The 14871-nt window shown below is 42.7% G+C and overlaps 1 pseudogene; it reads right to left on the minus strand.

Annotated features, from left to right (window-relative positions):
• Nucleotides 1-2964: 2964 nt before the first annotated feature.
• The window catches only part of LOC103118999 (Y-box-binding protein 1-like), a 44212-nt pseudogene continuing 32305 nt past the window's right edge, over nt 2965-14871 (minus strand).

Consider the following 14871-nt stretch of genomic DNA (forward strand, 5'->3'; position numbering starts at 1 on the left):
TGAAGACAGGAAGCATATCATTAAAGACTGGTACAGAGAGTGATTGTGCAGTGTATACCAGATCTGACCTGGAGACCCATTTTCATATCCCAGCAGTGTGGTCTGACATGCTTCTACATCTCAGCACTGGGTCTCACCTGACAGGTCACTTACTGAACTGAATTACACAGCATATTTGAGAAGAGGCTTTGGGGCCCCTGCGGTGCCAGAGTAGAACCAACCCACTGAAGAATTTTCTATGTGGTCCCTATCAGATTCATGTTCACTCAATCTCCTTTCACTCTCTCATTACACTCAGAAAATACGTAAGTGCAACTATTAAATGAAATGGAATTACCTTATAATCTGGAAATACCACTGTTAGTTATTTATCCAAAACACATGCAGACATTAATCACTGTACTTTGAATTGGGCCCATGAAGACTACTTTTCAAGAATCTACATCCCAAGCCAAACATCTGGGGTCAAAATAAATGACTATTATGTTAGAGTGGAAAAATAACTAAATCTCATTATTTATATCCTCATTAATTTCTGATTTTATACATCATAATTAAATAACTAATTATGGCATCCATATTAGTGTGACAAATAAGTCTTAGAAATTAATAATGTCATGCCCTTGAAAAGTTGGTTTTCTATGTTCTGTTCCAGCCATGGAGCATTTGAAACCCACACTCTCTCCTTATGAAATTTAGTCACAGGTCAGAGAAATAGAAATATGCATCTCCCTGATGTCTGTGTTTGTTGTGGTCACTACCCTAAAGCCCTCAGTCCATCCTTTCTCATCTTACTCATGGAAATGATGCCTGGTTTTGCATCAACTTTCATCTCACTTGTGCAAGAATTACTGGAAAGAAGTGCCTGGTGTTATAGCTTTAATTTGTGATGTGACATGGCAGTGAAAATGGGGGATAGCTTGAAAGAAGCTAGCTGATGAGTAGGGATTTTTAGTGTTCAAAGGAATAGCCGACATAAAAAAAAAAAAAGTTTGCCTGCAAAATCCAGTGCTTCTGCCTATTATGGTAAATACTGTTCCATTTGACATTGAGCTTCCTCTCAAACTTCCATTTGTAAAGAATGAAATTTCGCATACTGTGGGATTATATGAAAGCCTGGTAGAACTTAAGGGAGCTCTCCCATCCTTGAGATGGAGGTCAGGAAAGACACCCCACTTGTCAGTCTCTCCCTTTCAGGGATGAGCTAAAAGGGAAAGCTTCCATGACTCACTTTCCCCTTGTTAGCCTCTCAGTCTTCATAGAAGGCCTGCAACCTCTCACACTTAGTTCACTCCCCTGCCCAGACCAAATGGCAGTCTGCTTGTAACTTCACTTAGAGTTCACTACATTCACTATAAGTTCACCACCCTTTGATCACACATATAAGCATACTCGATCACAAGCATTGCCAGTACCATGGCAGTGAGACCCCCACACTACTTCCTTGTGTTTTTGATATGTATGATTTACATCAAGCTTTGCCCTTCTCTGCTTTTTCTCACTCTACTGGTTTTACCACTATGTTTTTCTTACTACCTTTATGCTGGGAAATTGTGCCAATGCAGTCACATCTGCCATGTTGTCCCCTCAGGCTACTGCTAGTTCCCGCGAGAGTTGGGACATTCTCGGAGTGCCTGTTCAGCCATGTTGTGCCCTCAGGGCATTGTCTATATCCCCGCGATATTTGGAGTGCTTTGGTTACTCCTCCCCCCTCCCATTCTCACAAGAGTTATTATCCTATCCTGGAGTGCTATGGTTACTCCTCCTCCTTCCCATTCTTGTGAAAGCTGCTCCTATAAAAGCCTTTCTTCTTCCGCACCTCGTTCTCTTGCCAGCGCTTCACTCCGGTGTTCAGACGCAGGAAAGGTTAGTGCATGAGGCGGCTATTTTCTCTACCTCCACGTGGCCCAACCTGCTTCTCTCGCACCCAACTCTGAGGTGCCAGTGCAAATAAAGATTTGTGTTTCCTCTTCACTCCGGACCCCTCCTCTCTCTCTTCTCTGCAGCCCACGCACAACAACACCTTTAGATAATTAACATGTCTTGCATCATGGAAACTAATTGCTCTGACCTTTCTGTATCTCATCAATTCTTGTCATTCCTACCCCTCCCCACCATAAGGGTATCTGACCATTAGAACCCTGTGATTTCTGACATATGAGAAAAATATCCTTTGTTCTACTTGTTATAAAAGCTTGTGCTTACCTCAAATAAAGTGGAATTCATACCTGAGTTTCCCCTGGTGCTTCTGCATCACGCAGTCACTAGAACTGGTGACAGGAAGACCAGTGGCTTACCTCTGTTGAGGCCACCCATGTGAGCACCGGCAACATACAGGTGTTCCTTTTACTTTTTTTTCACTATTTAAGACCTTTATTAACATATGCTTGTAGCTTATTGACTTTTTTTTAATCAAGTTGTAAGCTTTTATTACAAATTAAAAACAAGGTTTTTAAAAATCTCAACTTGACCAGATATGAAACAATTTAAAAACCTTTAAAGGTGTATTGAGAAAAACCAGGCCTTTAAAAAAAAACACATCTTTCATTACCAAAAAGAGATATCTTTAGGTAAAAATAATAAAAATCCCATGCTAAATAATAAAAATCCCATGTAAAAATAATAAAAATCCCATAGATAATGCAGATAGTTCTAGTTATCTGGTCAATGGGCAAAAAGCAAGCACTTAAGGTCATCAGCTCCAATCTCTTGAGCTTGTTTGGAGGTTATAGCAGGGGAGTGCAGCTACTTGTATACCTTCAACCGAAGTCCAGTCAGTCTCGATTAGGGGAAGACCATCCTCTTCAACCTAGCTCGCAGCTTTGGGAGGGACGCACATGGAGTGGTGAGGGAGGAAGGGGACACCTGCTTAGCCAACCAGATCAGCCGAATCAACCCTGGCGATCAATGGGGTGACAGACGTCAGCAGCCAGATTTCCCTCACATCCAGCTCCAATCTCTTGTTCATTTCTTATTGCTGGAATTTCATATTCATTTCTTCTTGTTTATGACTAAACTGGATGATGGTAGAGATGGCAAGTTGGCATTTACTCAACCCCACCCTGCTCAGACTCAGGAGCGGACAAATTATCAGCTGGTGGATGGGCTGCTTTTGCTTCTTTGCCATCTTGTGGTTTAGGGTTTTCTGGGCATCTGCATGGGTAATTGAAGTTACAGCAGTATCTACATTGAGGTGGCTGCTGACCTTGGGTCTCATATCCTTGATTTTCCTTATCTTCTTCATTGCCATCCTCTCTAGGTTGTCTTTGGCAAGGAGGGCCCCTGCGGAATTGTGGCCTATAGCACTAATACATGTTCTGTCTCACTGGTCTACCTTGTTCTCCTGCACCCTGGTTGTCAGCACCTTCCATCGCTTCTCCCTGCACGAGAGGGTTGGAATACTGTGGTCATTGCCCATAGGGTCTCCACATGTAGTAAAGTGGGAACTGTAGCCTGCAGTAGAGCTAGTGTTGTTGGGCCTCGCCTTTGGGAGCACTCTCTGATCCCTCATTCTTTTCCCCACTGTTACTATTCTGGTGTTTTGCTGGTAATTATGTGGAGGTCATCTACAAGGTGGATAGCTATAATGGTTATGGTCTGCTGCATATTTACTGTCTTGCACTGGAACTCCACTAAGACCTGTAACGTTTGCTGCCTCGGTACCCTTTTCTCCTTCAACAACATGAAACTCCACAGTCTCTTCACTTCCTAAACTGTGAAGGTACTTCCTGGGGTTATTCTTCTTTATGGCAGCCTGATGTACAAATACATCTTCCTTGGTGTCATTCCTGTTGATTAAACCATATCCGTTGCTTACATTGAACCAAAACCTTTGTTGGCAGACACCACCGATATGAGGCCACCCGGGCTGCCTCTCCCTGCACCACCACCCAGGATTGGTGCCAGTTGCACTTAGGGTGCAGTGGCAGGCAGCTGCCCGGTCTAGGCTTTGCTACTCATGGTTGTGGTGATGCTGACTGGGGTCTGCTGTAGCAGCTTCGGTTCCTCCCAGTGTATGATGGTAACTAGGCTGGCAGTGGTGATGGGGCTGTTCAGGGCTCTCTGGGATCTGCTCTCCGCTCTCACTGAGTTGAACTCTTCCCTTTACTTTTTGACCTTGGGTGGAAGTGGCTATTGTGTTCAGAGGGGTGAGCTCCATGTGTCTGTGTATTCTACCTGGAATAAAGTAGTAAACTGGGGAACATTCCTTGTCAGGCTCTTTCCACAAAAGAGATAAAATGGTTAAAATTTTCTGCTCCCTTGTGAAAACTACAAGCAAGAAACTGTGGGCTTGCCACAGAAGAGAAGGCAACTCCAGAAATTTCTTTTATTTATTTATTTATTTATTTATTTATTTATTTAATTTATAAAAAGGCAACATTGACAAAACCATAGGATAAGAGAGGTACAAATCCACACATTTTCCACCACCAGAACTCCATATCCCATCCCCTCCCCTGATAGCTTTCCTATTCTTTATACCTCTGGAACTATGGACCCAGGGTCATTATGGGGTGCAGAAGGTGGAAGGTCTAGCTTCTGTAATTGCTGTCCCCAATGTACGTAGGCATTGACAGGTCGATTAATAATCCCAGCCTGTCTCTCTCTTTTCCTAGTGGGGCAGGGTTGTAGGGAAGTGGGGTTCCAGGACACATTGTCTGTCCAGGGAAGTCTGGTTGGCTTCATGGCAGCATCTGGAACCTGGTGGCTGAAAAGAGAGTTAACATATAAAGTCATATAAAGTTGTTGAGTAATCATGACCTAAAGACAAGAATAGTTTAGATGAAGAGTTGGGGGTCTCCGTTTTGTAGATAGCTGCCAGTCTCTTGCCTTTATTCAGCTGTTGCATTTTTCACTTTGATAAGGTTAGCTTTGGAATGAGTGAGGGAAGTGTAATAGGAAATATTAAGGAGGGTATCTAAGTCCAAGTAGACACTATTTCATTATGAACTTTATACTGACTTACTGCACACTATTGTGTATTTTTGCTTTCAGGTATATATTTTGCCCTAATTGATGGATACATGTGAACATATGCTCTATCCTATGGGACCTGGTCTATATCTAGGTTTTGGGACTTTGTTAGGAAGTGAACCACCTGTAATGGAGTTAAAGCATCCTATGAAAGGAAAGATCTCACCCAAGTAATGAGACTGAAGGGTTGACACACCTGACGTCTCTGGACACGGTCTGAAGTGAAGCATGCTGAGGTGGTAGTCACTGTGTTGATTAGGTTGGGATTGGCGAATGCAATATCATTTGGTATGAATTGAAAGAAGCATGCAGGAAAGTGAGCCCCACTCTAGAGGTTCCAGGACTGGGGGAAATATAGGCTCTATAGAGGAAGTAGGAGGTTCCTGCTGTCCTAGGGTTTAAGAAGGCAATATATAGTTATTGTTAAAATCTCAATATTTGGCAATTGGGTTAACTTTGAAATAGCCCTTTGTTAGGATTTGCTGTATCATACATAACACCACCATAATTTATGTCTTTTGACATTTTTTTTTATATAGCTCTTTCACTGGTTGTTTCTGTTCTCCCTAGTCTAAGCTTCTGAGAGAATCAACATATCAGACTCAGCCTATGGTCTGTGCATTAAAAAGTGTGAGACATTCCACATTACTAATGGTGTTTGTCTAGATCACAAGACAGGAAGGCAGGAGTTGTAAAGAGAAAAAATACCTAAAAAAAAAAGTTTGATACATTCAATCAGTTTTTCCACAGTCTTTTCATGGTCGGGATGGTGTTTATGTACACTCCTATTAAATTATAGACATATAAATCACTGTTTAGTTAATATGAAAACTCCAGAACTTTCTGTCAATATCACATAATCCTTTGCACCAGTCCTCATAATTTCTCACCTCTCTGCCCTGGGGAAAGCTTTTTTGCCTTATTAATACCCTACTGTCCTATTTATGTCCTATTAATATCTTCTCACACAACAGGTAGAGCAACTTTTCCTAGTCAGCAAACTTTTCCCATCATTTCACTCCTCCTTGGCTTTCAGTCCTTCAGTGACCTCTTGTTACTTTGCAGATAAAATTCCAAATCCTCACCAAAGCTGACCAATCACTACACAGCTACTTCTCTAGCCCTACTGGGACACAAGCTCATACTCGAATATAGCTTTTCTCCTTCAATTCCTTCACTACTTTGTACTTCTTCTTTGTCTCACAACATCTGAACATTCACTACTTTCTTCTGGAATATATCTGCCTCCCACTTCCTCTGTTTACATGCCATTGTTAAGGGACTATGAATTTTCAAATAAATTCAACTAAAACCACTATCTTTATTAGACATGTGTGTGTGAGTCAAAAGTTAAAAAAAACTTCAATTGGTATTGTTCTTAAAAAATGATGGAACCCAGAACCATTGACTCTGTGAAGTGGAAATCAAGTTCAATGAATAGATGATATCCATCAACTATCAAGTTGTATGTCTGAGCAACCGTTTCATGAAGTCCAAGCCACCAGTTCCCAGAAGAATGGGTTAAAAGTGTAATTAAGGAATAAAAATGAAATAACCTGCTTTGCCTCAATATGTAGATGATATTGAGTCAGGGGACATAGTTTCTATGATTATGTTACAGAACTCCTAAGATAATGGTTCTAACCTCCTTTACTTTTGCATAGTGTGTAAAATCTCCATACAGGAACCCAGACTTGGAATCATTTCTCTTGGAGTAATATGAAGAATTTTCCTCAGATTCAGCCCTCAGTTTGACACTTAAAATAGCTCATCTCAGGAGATACCTTCAACATTGCTTCACTGATCATAAAACTGTTTTCCCTGCAGGTGGGGGGAGGGGGCTGACGGTTTGAACCTGTGTCTCTTTGAGCATTGTTAACATGTGTGCTATATGGGATGTACCACCATCTGGTCCCTGTTTCTTTATTTGTATCTGAAGAAGTTGGCCTGGAATGATGAAGCCCCAGTGACAACAGAAGATGTGATGGTAAATACAAAGCTAAAAATCATGCTGTTTCACCTCAGCCTTTCTGGGATGTTATCACTATACACCACAGACTGAATTATTTGGAAATAACAGACATTTATCTCATAACTCTAGATTCTAGAAACTCAAGGTCATGGCACTGATATATTTGGAGTCCGAGGACCTCTTGATTCAGCTTCTTGTAGTCTCTCTATGACCTCAAATGGTGGAAGGGGTAAGAGAGTTCTTAGGAGTTTGTTTTATAGGCCACAAATCTAATTCCTGAGGACTTCATCCTTATGAATTATCCACCCCCTAAGAGTCCCTCTAACACATCATTTTGTGCATAAGGCTTGAACACGTGAATTCTAGGGATGTAAACACTATAGCCAGAGTGAATGCACACAGAAAAATTTTGCAAAGCACCTGCACAGAACAGGGTCTCACAAATGTAATCTCCACTACTGCTGTCTGAGAGGAAGATCTCTATCACTTTCAATAACAGACCTATTTTTGCTATTTCTTCAGTATCAAAGAGACAGAGAAATCAGGGTTCATCCCTGCAATAGAACACCCCAGCAATGCATACCTCTGATGACTTTCCTTCTGTTTATTATTGTTTGAGCTATATAATTACTGGCTCAAACTCCATCCATATTTATGCTTTTCAGGCTAATAATCTATTTTTAAATTGATTTATTTATAAAATGGAAACACTGGCATAGGATAAGAGAGGTACAACTTCACACAATTCCCACCACCAGAACTCCGTATCCCATCCCCTCCCCTGATAGCTTCCCTATTGTTTATCCCTCTGGAAGTATAGAGCCAGGATCATTATGGGGTACAGAAGGTGGAAGGTATGGCTTTTGTAATTGCTTTCCCACTGAACATGAGCACTGACAGTTCGATCCATACTCCCAGCCTGTCACTCTCTTTCCATAGTGGGACAGGGCTCTTCTTCTTCTTCTTCTTCTAGCATTTGCCCTTCTTCCGTAGCCAGTCAACAGCATCAGGTTGAGCCTGATGTAAAGTTTCGAGACCTCCTTTGAATCTGGAGAGGTGGGAGTCGTTGACTATGTGGGTCATAGTCTGTCTGTAGCCGCAGGGGCAGTTCGGGTAGTCTCTGGCTCCCCAGCGATGGAACATAGCAGCGCACCGGCCATGGCCTGTTCGATAGCGATTGAGGAGGGCCCGATCATAACGTGCTAGGTCAAAGCCGGGTTGACGCTTGCAGGGGTCTGTGATGAGGTGTTTGTTCTTTACCTCAGCTGACTGCCAGCTCTGTTTCCAAGAGACTGGAACAGAGAAATTCAGTGTAGGCGTAGGGGACCAGATTGGGTGACGAGACGTCAAGCGTTGGACAGGGTGGGCGAAGATATCCGTGTATATTGGCAGGTCCGGTCGAGCGTAGACGTGGGAAATGAACTTAGATGATGCCGCATCCCGACGAATATCTAGCGGGGCGATGTTGCTAAGAACTAGCAGCCATGGAACTGGGGTGGAATGGATGGTTCCAGAAATTATCCTCATGGAGGAATATAATTTGGAATCAACCAAGTGGACATGGGGGCTACGGAACTATACTGGGGCACAGTATTCTGCAGTGGAATAGCAGAATGCCAGAGGTGATGATCGTAGTGTGGAAGTGCTCGCGCCCCATGAGGAGCTGGCCAGTCTTGCAATGATGTTGTTCCTCGCACCCACCTTTGCTGCAGTTTTTATGAGATGTTTGTGAAATGACAGAGTGCAATCGAGAGTAACGCCAAGATAGACTGGCTGGGCTTCATGCCGGATTCTCATATCGCCAAGCTGCAGATTAAGCTCACTCGAGGCCGAGGCATGGTGTAGATGGAAAACAGATGATACCATTTCAGCAGTGCTAGGAATTAGTCACCATTTTTTACAGTAATCAGATATCAGAGACATGTCTTTCGTGAGTGTTTCCTCGAGGATGTCGAACTTTGATGCCTGACTTGCACAGCAGATGTCATCGGCGTAGATGAACTTCCTTGAAGAAGTTTCTGGGAGGTCATTGATGTAAATATTAAATAGCGTAGGAGCCAGAATAGAGCCCTGGGGGAGGCCACTTGAGACAAGTCTCCATCTGCTAGACTTGTCACCCAGATGTACCCGGAATCTTCTGTTTTGGAGAAGAAACGATATAGTGTTGGCCACCCATGGAGGCAGGCATCTTGAGATCTTGACCAGGAGACCACGGTGCCAGACCGTGTCATAGGCTGCTGTGAGATCAAGAAAGACAGCACCCGTCTTTAAATTCTTCTGGAATCCATTTTCAATGTAAGTTGAGAGGGCCAGGGCCTGTTCGCAGGTAGATCTTCCTGGGCGGAAACCAGCCTGGGCGGGTGATAGGAATTTCTCTGTAAGATGAGAAATACGTGACAGAAGCAGCCTCTCAAGGAGTTTGTAACACATGGAGAGGAGAGAAATTGGTCTATAGCTGGCGGCCAGTGTTGGGTCTTTCTTTGGTTTCAAAACCGCTATAATCTTCGCATGACGCCAAACTTTGGGCATAGACTCAGATTCCAAGATGTGGGACAGGAATGAAGCGAGCCACTTCTTTGCCGCGGGGCCCAGGTTAAGAATGAGTTCTGGGGTGATGTTATCATAGCCAGCAGCTGTTCCCAGTTTAACCCTCTTCAAAGCATCTTCCAGTTCAGACAGTGTAAAGGGAGAGAGTTTTGGAGATGGACAAGATAACCGGAAGTGGGATGACCACTCATGGGAAATTTCTCTTTTCCAGACTGGGTCGATCTTAGCACGTCCAACTTGAGTTAGGTGACTGGCCACTGAGTTTGGAGATACGGGAGGATGGGAGACGGGAGGGGGTTGGCTACCGGCACCCAGTCTGTGAAGAAGCTTCCAGGCCTTCCTACTTGAGTGGGTGAAGTTCAGACTTTCCGTGAGTTGTTGCCAGCGGGCTTGGCGTGCTGCATCCAGGGAGGTAATGAGATGGTCAGCCACACCTGGGTCTCCTGACTCATCATACTGCTTTAGTAGTTGCTCACATTTAGCATCAAGACAAGGTGTATAGTTAGCACGTCTCCCACGAGGAATGGCTTGGGAAGCTGCTTTGAAGATGGCTTGGTGGAAGCGCCTGTAGGAATCTTCAGAGGGGATAGAGTTAATTGGAATTGCAGGAATAGATTTGTTGGTAAGATCACTGAACAGACACCAGTTTGCTTTCTGAAAGTTCCATCTTAGTTTCTCCGAGCACGGAATCAGTGGGAGCTGGAGACCAATGTGGATGATAGCTGGGCGGTGATGACTGTGCGGGAAGATCTTGAGAACTTGTCTCGTAGCGGGAAAGGCTTGGCCGTTTACTGTGCTAATCCAGCACAGGTCAGGTGACGAGTCAGGGCTCTGAGGGAGCGGAGCTCCAGGAACCCACTGGTGGGGTCATCTGTCCAGGGAAGTCCAGCTGGCATCATGTTAGCATCTGGAACCTGGTGGCTGAAAAAGAGTTAACATATAAAGCCATGGAATATGTTTTTCAGAAAACTGAGAAATTTTATACATCTACCAACAACTGTATTTACTGTAACCCATTAATGCCCCTATTAAAAAAAAAAGAAATTCAAAGATGGAAATGGGGGAAGAAAGAAAGAACAAAAGGAGAAAGAAATAAAGACAGGAAGGAAGGAAGGAAGGAAGAAGGAAGAAGGAAGGAAGGAAGGAAGGAAGGAAGGAAGGAAGGAAGGAAGGAAGGAAGGAAGGAAACACAGGGTATATGTCACATTTCTAGATTTGTCCACAGATTGTGGAGTCGCTGACCTGGGCTCCTCTCTCACCATCTCTGTTTCTCCCCTGTAAAGCAGCTTCCATGTTAAAAACACAGATAAGGGTCTCTTACTAGAAAGACGTGACTTTTCTATTAATTTCATGCAAGAGGTTATGTCCATGACTACCTATTGTTGTGATACAACCGTTCAAGGTCACCATCATCCTTCCTCTTACCCCCCCCCCATATTTGTGACAAAAGCACATATTCAGGTAGTCAGAGTCTACTGATGACTTTGGTAGTAAGTAATCTGTCTGTGAACTGTAAAGATTCTTTTCTTTTCCTAAAATGGAGTCTCTGGTTCTTTCACAACCATTAGTGAATGGAAATTCATTTGCCATTCATTGGGATGTCAGATACAGAACATGCTGTATCAGTCAGTTGAAATATTTATCTCACTTCAGAGAACAAGAAAAACAAAGTTAATCCAGAGTCATTTTTCAGGAGAAGCAGATGGTGTTAGCACTCCTAATATGGTAATTATGTTAATAGCAGGACATACACACAGCTTTGGGCTGGTGCTGGTCATTTTCAACATCAACTCAGTTTTCTTGTCCAGATTAGGGTACTGAGACCTGTGGAAGTACTGTACCTACTGATGTCATCCACCTGGTTCACAGACATGGCTTCTGTCCATAAGCCTGGCTCAAGCTGACCCAAAGACACAAAGTGTGGTTGTTTCCAAACATGGTCACCATGATCAAGCCAGTGCTACCCTAAATAAATAATTAGTCCTGGGGCTTTCTGTTAAATGTGTTGATGATTTTTCCCAGCTCTATGCATTTTTCAGTATTTAGCCTTCAGACAAATGTGTATCATTTGTTGTTGAGGAATTAAATGTGATTATGAATTTATGATTCCTTGCAGGAACATTTGGTTTGTGCATATGCCATTTCCAGAGGTTGTGAGCCAAACCCTCATGCCTACTGCTCAGAAGGACTGTGAACTGTGATCAAAGTGGAGAAGCAAGACCTATGTCAGGCCAGCAGACCAGAAAACAAACAAGCAAGCAAAAAATCATCTCTCTGTACTTGATCCTCCCACTGTGTCTGAACCTCTTGTTTGGAGTTACTCAGGGAAGGAACCTTCTAGAGTATGGAGTGCTGGAGCTCACGTGGGTTGGCTCTCAGCCAGGAAGGTAAACTTACCGAGTTCTCATCACTAGTTCAAGAGACTATGTGAAAAAGAAAGAAACTCGGGGAGAATTCTGATATGAACACACTCATTTATTGGGGGGTAGGTTTGGGTTAATATAGAAAGCTAGACAAAGAACAGTTTTCACATACATCAGAATTCACAGGTTTCTTAAAGGTCAGCATGCCCCTATGGCAGGGGCTGGTATGACAAGAGTTGATACATAAAGATCAAAACAATTAGTCTCCTGACGCAGGCATTTAATTATCCAAAGGCATTTGAGAGAAGAATAGTGGTTGAACAAGTAAGGTGAGATACAGAAGGAATAACAAGGCTTTAAGGACATTAAAAGGGCTGCAGGAAACAAGGTCTTGGGGGGCTTTTCACTTGTCCAGTGTTAGGAGTGTGTGACAGGATGTGCTCTTCCTTTGTGATCAAAAGGTGAAGTGGAATGTGTGAACTTTGAGTGAGTGAATTCTAAAGCAGGAAACCATTTGGCTGACAGCAGGGGAACTTAAATGAGAGAGGGTGTAGGCTCTTTGTGAATTTTGGGAGTCTTACAAAGGGCAAGCTGAGTCTGATAGACTTTTCTTTCTTGGCTCATCTCTATGGAAAGAGGCTAACAAGAGAGGTGTCTTTTCAGACCTCCATCCGTGAAGATGGGGAGAGCTTCCCTAAGCTCTACCAAACTTCCACATAGTCCCACAATGGAGTAGAAGCACTAGACCAGCTGACCTCTTGGAGTCCTGCCGTGTACTGTCCTCATAAATCTCCAATGCATGAGCAAATCTTAAGGCATGGCCTTTTCAAGAAGAACATCTACAGTTGGACATGTGAGACAAAAACTTGTGGAATAAGAAGGACAAATAAATCAAGACCTATTCATCTTTCATTTCTTATGGTATCATAAGCCCTGCACCCAACTTTATGTACCTCACAATAATTTGTTAGGATGATAATGTTCAGGCCTATTTCATAGCTGAGGAAACTGAGGCTTAGAGAAGCTAAGCAATACCTCAATATCTCCATTTAGCTTTTACAGGCTAATAAAATTCAAGCATATGTCTCTGACTCCAGGCCTCTGAATCATGGGGCCACAGAACCAACAACCCTATATCCTGGAGAAAAGACAATACTGCAGGAGTCTCTCATTTTCTTTTTACTTCTCTCTCTCTCTGACTCTCACCCTCTATCAAAAATTAAAGAAATAAAAAATGTCTACTGGGTATAGTAGAGTTGTGTAGGTAATGAGTCCCAGCAATAATCTCAGGTGATAGAATATATATGCATGCATACATACATGCATACATACACACATACATACATATATACTTACTTACTTATTTACTACAAATCAGGGCCATAGTGTCTCACAGAACAGTGAAAGGAGATCTGTGTCCTTTTCAATATTTTTCCCTGAGTCTTTCCAAGAACATTAAAGGTGAGGATTTCATGATCCACAGAAACATTTTCATTGTCAATTCCCTTTCACTCTCTATCTTGCTGCCATCACTTAGAACCTACCTTTAAACTTTCTTGTAATTTCCCACTCAACCTCCTATTCCATATACACAAAACCTAGTACCTTCACCCTGTCTGCTCCACCTTACCACTCTTTTATTTCCTGTTTGAAACTCTTCTGTTTTTCCCATCCCAATTTTCACTACATAAACTCACTTAAACACACCTCATCTAGACCATTCTCTCCCTACATTTAGCAGAATGCAACCTTGAGCCTGGGAAGAAAATGCATGCTTTCTTGTGTTGGAATCAAACACAAAATGGGTGAGAAACATGCTCTATGCTGTCTTTTCCTGCTGGAGTCAGTCTGATCATAGAACTGGAAATACATGAGAGAGGTGTGAAGGGGGGGGAGAGAAAAGAAGAAATGAGAATGGTTAAGAAGGGAATGGGGGGGAGAGGATAGGAGGAGAGAGGTGGGAAAAGAAGAGGATCAAGAGTTATTTACTGTGCTGTGCAAAGGCTGGATAACTTTTAGGCAGGAATGATAAAGACTAAAACAAAGACCTTAGAAGTCTCTCAGTGCCTCTATCTGAATGTGAAAAAATTAACCAATCTCAAATTGTATAATTCATCATCAATCTGATGAACCAACAAGTTTAAAAGATAAATAAAATTTGGGAGAGGGAGCAGGCAGAAAGAAGAGGCCTAGGGAATAAATCTACTGCAAATCACATTTCATTGTCAGTAGCTCTGAGTCTGGTCAGACAAGATCATCAAACCAAAAGCGGCATCTATAAACCTTGACCTGGGTTTGGAGAGAACTTGACAGTGAGTCAGACCTGCATTTCCATCCAGGTGGATATTATTATCAGAAGCAGCTATTAGCCTACATGAAACAGCAAGCTAAAATTGAATGGGGAAATGAGCTTTCAATTCATAAATATATAATGTAAGCACTTTCATTTTTTTAAATTGACTTATCTTGACAAATTGTTTTTCCTTTCATGTTAAAAACCTATAGGCCAATTCTAATTTAATTATCACAAGGTTTTATTAGAGTTATTGAAGGAATTCGTAATTAGAATGTGAAAGACCTTTTTATCCTTCATGAGACAGGGGAATAGGACCACATTTGATACAGGGGCAGCACTTTGTCCACAGGACCAATCAGTTACCATAATTGCATTTAGGGGTGGGGGGGCTACACACAAGATAGGGGAATGTTGCTTGCTAATCACACACACACACACACACACACACACACACACATAAATACAGAGAGAGAAAGAGAATGAAAAGTCTCATTTCCAGCGGGCTGAGCACTGTGCTGTTGTAAAGGGCCTCAGAAGTGGCTCCTTGGGGACACTTCCATGACTGTTCTTCCTGGTAGACCAGGAGGTGACTCATGCTGCAGAGACATGACCTGACCAGAACAGCACCAGGAGTTCCATCCCAAGATGCTGAAGTGAGGTAGTAAGACTAAATTACTGGATAAAAGTCTAAATGTCCACCAGAGAAATGCACATTAAAA

The sequence above is a fragment of the Erinaceus europaeus genome, chromosome 1 (genome assembly GCF_950295315.1).
Source record: "Erinaceus europaeus chromosome 1, mEriEur2.1, whole genome shotgun sequence".
In the NCBI taxonomy this organism is placed as follows: domain Eukaryota; kingdom Metazoa; phylum Chordata; class Mammalia; order Eulipotyphla; family Erinaceidae; genus Erinaceus; species Erinaceus europaeus.